The sequence below is a fragment of the Magnolia sinica genome, chromosome 1 (assembly GCF_029962835.1).
Source record: "Magnolia sinica isolate HGM2019 chromosome 1, MsV1, whole genome shotgun sequence".
NCBI lineage: Eukaryota > Viridiplantae > Streptophyta > Magnoliopsida > Magnoliales > Magnoliaceae > Magnolia > Magnolia sinica.
The window spans coordinates 131,130,896-131,137,580 of NC_080573.1; positions in this window are offsets into that span (position 1 = coordinate 131,130,896).

The following is a 6,685-nucleotide window of genomic DNA, read 5'->3' on the forward strand; positions in this document are numbered from 1 at the left end:
GGTATGATTTTACACCATGAGCTGAAATCTGAAAGGAACTATCATATGGACGTTCTGATTGATGGATGCATCTTCCATGATGATTTTATTGGACGATGAATTTAAGATTTTGATCCAGAGCGCCGGATCTGAGTGGGCCACGCAAAATCAAATCATTGGAGTTAGTCGGGAGTACGGTTCCCTAGGAGTATCGAAATATGTTATTGTACTCGTGACCCCCGATGTTTACTCAAATACATCTCGGCGTATTCTAATACGGTACATCGGGACTTTAGCCTTTCAACGTGTGTCAGATTCCAATGATCCAAACCGTTCATATGACGAGGCTCACTTTGCATGGTCAAAGTTAAACAAATAAAAGCACTCAAATGGATAATTTCAACGGTTTGATAATTATGTTATTTTGATTTGAACATAAACGGTTACCGTTACATTTGTACAATAAAACTATAAAAGGATTGAAAGATTCTAGAATCTCAATGTAAAGGTGAGTTTTATCAAATAGACGGTTTGGATGATCGAAAAAAATCCAAATCCAACGGCTAGAGACCTGACATATCTTATTGCAATAGGCAGGGACGTACTTGAGCAAACTCGTGACCCCAGTACCCGGAAACGGATTGGCTACTCCCCCTGACACCAGCCCCGGAGCTGGTGGTCGGTGCTCTGTGGGCCCATCATGATGTATGTGTTTCATCCATTCCGTCTATCTATTTTTCTATATCAATTTATTGTAATACACAAAAAATGAGGTATATCCCAATCTCAAGTGGACCACATTACAAGAAACAGTGTTGAATGAACTTCGACCGTTAAAAAATTTTTGGGGGCCATAAAAGTATTGGATCAATTTGATATTTGTTTTCTCCCTTCATCTGGGTCTTTATGACCTAATAAACGGATTGGATTTCAAATAAGCAGTACATCAGGCCTTAGGAGGATTTAAATGATGGATATCCAATCACTAATTTTTTTCCTGTGGTGTGATCCATTTGAGATTTATATCCCTCTCATTTTTCGGATAAAAACATAAAATGATATTTTAAAATGGATGAACGGAATGGATGAAACACATACATCATGGTCTGGCCCACAGAGCACCGACCACCAGCTCCGGGGCTGGTGTCAGGGGGAGTAGCCAATCCGTTTCCCGGTTCGTCCAAGTGGTGATGGTGATTTTTCGAACCACTTATAACTTCAGACGCGCGCGTGCACCCTGGAGAAGACTCGCATGCCATTCGTGAAAACAAGGCATGCATGTGTCCAGATCCAAACTGCGCAAGGAATACGTGGGTTAGCCTTTTCATCAGACGAGCCACATACACCTAAAGAGAGTTGGGTTCGGACGTGTGGAACGTCTTACCATCACTTGTGATTTGTACGTGTAATCCAAACCGTACAGCCAAGATTGGAAGTATGGCTCCAGCAATTATTTTTATTTTTCGTCCGTCTGATTTTCTTTGCACATGTACCCAGACAGTCCACGCACGCCTGCGCACTCACACGTGCTCAAACCCATGACCTCATGCTAAAACTCTTTTGAGTCTATTATTGAGTCATAAGGTTGCAGGTTGGACGGCAAATAAATATCAACGGGCTTCTGGGAAGGATTCCGATGCAGAGATCAATATGATGATGTCGATCACCATCTTTCAAGGACAACTACTCCGTAGCATCTTTCAAGGACAACTACTCCGTAGCATGGAGCTTCTCTGGACTCTTTAAAGAAGACTTCTCAGACTAATGAGAAAAGAAAGCAAATAGAAATAAATTCTAATAAATTCCTAACTTGATTGATGAATAATTAAATGAGTTGACAGTCCAAGGAAGAATAAGTAATGGAAGTGAAATCAAAATCATAGTAAGTGTTTTATTTGGCTTTGCCAAGCTGTTCTCCTAATTATTTGTGTTGGGCGCAACTCTTAAAGCCAGATGGATGAAGAGTTAGACATGGTATTTCGTAAATTAGAATTGGTTAAAGTTGCTCATTCTATCTAAAATTATATATTCTACGTTCGATAACTCATTCCAAATTACAAGATATGCTCAATTTAAAGTCCGACAGTCCGGATCACTTCAATCATCAATCAGGCCTTTTTTGATCCATCTTTGTCATCAAACTGTCCATGACCTGCTCTACATCAGTTTCTACCATGTTGTCATCATAACAGTTGCCTTCATTAGTGTGGCCCACTTGAACCTTAAATTTGCATCCTTTTTGAACTCATCCTTAAAATAATCTGTTAAAATGGATGGATGGCCCGGATAAAATACATACATCACAAGGAGCCCCTACCAGGGCCAGCCGGTCTCTATTCAGGTGGCTCAGCTTCTTCGTTTTCTTCTTGATGGTTTAGCTTAGCCCACTTGAGTTTTAGAGTGCTATGACAGTTGGTTTGTCCATTCATCCTCGTGGGCCTCACACTTCATTTAAAAGTTTACGTGGTGGGTGTCATCCTCCACGATGTCTCCCGTTGATCCCTTCATGTGGCCCACCAGAGTGATATATCAGGATTGGTTTTGACATGTAGGCCTAACTGAGGAGCAGGCATCTAATGGACGGTTTGGATGGCAGTCGCACATCACAGTAGGCTCCAAATAAAAAAGGAAAGCGATGATTCCCCTACACTTTGTCATCCACCGGTTAAGCCAGAAGGCCTGCTTTGCTGGCCCACTAACTCCAACGTGATAAGGTGAGGTCCAGTCTAACGTTGGCGTGAGGTAGGAGTCCCTTGCAAAGTGCATCTCCTGTGTGGACTGCGTTCCTGGACGATTCCTTTTTACAGCAAGTAGGCCTGCACTTTTTCAGTGCAGATATAGATATGGTGGGGGCGCAGATTGGGTACTATCCAGCTAGAGACGGACGGTCCAGGTAGGGGTTCTGTGGGGCTATCGTGAGGTATGTGTTTTATCCATGCCGTCCATCCATTTTGACATATCATTTTAGGGCATGAGCCCAAAAGGGAGGGAGATTGAAGACTGGAGTGGGCCACACCACAAGAAGCAGCGGGGAATGAATGTTGAAAATTTCTTAAGGCCCACGGAATTTTTGGATCAAGCTAATATTTATGCTTTCACGTTCCTATGTTGTGCTGCACTTTAGCCTTCAAAATCTGCCTCTTTTTGGGCTTATTCCCTCCACATCCAATACGGTGGGGTCTCTCTGTCGGTAGGAGGCCGATTTAATGTGAAAGCTTTAGCACTAAGTTTTTGGACTAGGATGCTAGTTGGGGCCCACCGTGACCATTTTGAGAGATCATTTTAAGTCATGCTACAATAAATGAGTGATTCAAACCTCAAGTGGTTCTCACTGGAAGAAACAGTAGGGATTCAACTACCACCATTTGAAACATTTGTATAACTACAAAGTTTCATATTATAAATGTTTCATATCAGGTTTAGTTTTTAGTGTTTTCACTTCGTCCAAGTGAGAATGACATTATAAAAGGTTTGGATGGCAAATAAACATCAAGGTAGATCCAAATGAAATTTAAACGGTAGGAAACTATTTCCTCAATTTTCCTTGTCATATGGCCGCCCTGAGTTTTAGATTCACCTGATTTTTTGTCTCATGCCATAAAATGATCTGGAAAAACGGATTGTCAGTGTGGATCCCACACTCTTTCTTTTTTTGAAAAAAATCTATTTATAGTTAAAGAGTTGCATTAAAATCACAAAAGGTTCTGATTAATGTCTGAGATTCGCCATGGTGGCCAACCCACCAAAAAGGCACACATGACGCGATCATTATTCCTTTCTTTGCTTTAATAAAGAATTCATTCCGCTAAAATGTAGACCGTTAATTTCAATCAAGTTGGTAATAATCTTTTCGTAGAGAATACGTGGATACTTTGATAGAATGTGATGGATGATACGCAGGTAATCTAAAATTACTGAGAATTTGCATACGTGGCATATATGTAATTTAAAGGATTGGAAGGAGACGAACGGTTTAATACTCTGGCAGACCGTGACGGATGATACGCAGGTAGTTTAAAATTACTGAAAAATTGCATACACTTCTGTATATTCGGAGGTTGAGCGTATCAGAACCTTACCATGTACATAGTTTCATCTGGACTCAATTTGCATCCACATCTATAAGATTAATTACATCTGGTCAGCTTTTCATGGGTAGCCTTAAAAAATATATTGATCGGATCATCCAAACCGACCAATTAATGATTTATAGAATTTAATGGATAAAGATTATTCATTAAACATGTCTACTCTCGGATTTATGACCATCTGATTGCTGTCCTAATTCATAGTAATGTAAGAAGATTATATTAGCTCTAATGGACAGACCGGATAGGTGATGTATTATATTGCAGGACGTTTATTAGATGGCTTAAAAATGAAACATATTCAAAAAAATAACTGTCCACATGGGTAGGAATGTTCAACCATTCTCATCATTAAATGTAAATAAGCAATAATTTCACAATACAGACTGTTTAATTGAGTTAATTTACAAATAATCTTATTTTTGGCCAAAATCACAATATTTAAAAACTCTGGTGGGCCATACCTAGTTATAATTTTACGGGCAGCGACCTGAATTTTGAGTTTTTAGGATCAAGGCAAAACAAAGAGCGTTTTATCCGATGGACGGCATGGATTCCTTGATCGATGAGTTGTTTCTAAGCATCATAACTCATAAGCAGCCAATGTATCAGGTAATTAATGGTGAATATGTGAAGATGGATGCCATGAATGATTGTATGTTGCGTGTGTTCAACGGATCGGAATATATGCTTGTACAGAGCATTGACCACAGCAGGAGCGTGGCAGCGAGATTCTCTCTCCTTGCGATGGGCTCCACTGTCAGTCTTGATAGGACATTGGTCCTGTTTTGCACAGTAACTATCCATCGTGCATGGCATGGATTGGATTCTCTCTTATAAATGAAGGTTTGCCAAACATTCTGTGGGTAGCCATCATTTGTTGGTCGCGCCTGCAGAGTACATGGCGCCGTTTCACGTGTCATTTGCAAGAATCACGTGCCGTACACCTTCCCAACGTTCCACGTGCTATGCATGTACACCAATTTTCCATGCCAATAAGAAGATGTCATGTGTAGGCAATCTGTGTTTGGAACAGTCAGAATTTTACTAGTTGAAGAATATTTGCGTTTGATATTTCTTTGACGCTGCTACGCATTTTATTATTATTACGTCGGTACAAATTTTAAAGGGCCCTTCAATGGAAGGAATTGCCGCATGTCACGTGGCTATGATAAATAAAAGACATACCAGACATAGCTATAAAACAACTGTCAAGCGAGCATATCTTATCTCACAATTAAAGATAATCACATTCATGAGATCATCTCTTACAATCATTCCAAAGAAAAAAAATCCAGCGACGTTCGAAGAACTAGTGGTGATTTAGAAAATTTTGAAGATTTGCATATTGAACTAATCTCCAAACAAATCTAGTTTTGGATCATCCTACGATCAAGAGGAACAAGGACATCATATGGGTTGGGTCCGCAACCATGACCCAATCAGAATCAAGAGAATGGGAGAATTTGATGCGACTCGGCTCATCTTAGATTGACATATGGTGTTGAAACTCACTTTTGTTAGGAATCGGGTGATCTACATCAGATCACTACAATAAACGGTTGTGATTAAGCGAAAGATGTTTCCTTGATTAAACCAAAATGGTCTTATAAAAGAGCATCTACGCATAAGAGGAGAAATTTGAGATTTAGCCACTACTAACATTTCAAAAATCTTCCTACTTAAGAGCTTTCAAATCCGTGGAGGAAAAGATTACATATCTAGAAAGCCTGCATGAAAAATTCCGAAAGACATAGATGGCCAGCAATAGGCTTTCATCACTTCAAAAAAGTTATAAAAGTAACATACGAAGAAGAGCTCCAGGCCCTCACATCACACACATATATCTACATGTCTACTTTACATTCATGCTTATTTTACTTTTCTCAACCTAATTTACCTCTATCCAGTGACTCCAGCTATAGTACATTTATCTTTAAAATAGATTAAATATCTACAACCTTAAGTTATAATATCCTCACGTTCATCTAAATTCCGATTCAATTGTTCATATTCTGATCATATCTTGTTGACCATCTATCTCAATCGCCTGTTCCGATAGACTCATTAGGTATTTATCTTACTTCTCGCTTTAATAAAAGTACAAAGCACAATGGTTGTAATAGGACCAATACATTAATAAAGATCGATCGTGTTTATGCTACTATTTATTTTATTAGATACAAATCTCCTACTTTGATTGAGCACTATTTTTAAAAAGTTCATAAATTAGTCGATCATATAATCACTAGTACAAGGTAAAAAGAACACATCTATATGGGCTAACTCATTCCCTTGCTTAAATCCCCCGAGTACAACGCGCATTATATCAATCAATCAATGGTCAAGAGTACTCCGGGTTCATATTCAGTATCCAATTTGTCCATCCTAGCGCAAAGGTACCAAACAATTTAGTTAATATCCTTTAGTCAAGCATACTGTGGCACGCTCGTACAATTATACACGCATGCACACGTACCTTTAATCCGGACTTTCAATCACTTGTGTAGCCTTGACTGGCTGAATTGAAAGCAACACCATGCATCCTTCGTTAGTTCTGGCATGCTATGAATCATGAATCATGTGCCATGTACCATACGTTGGATCGATGGCCGTGA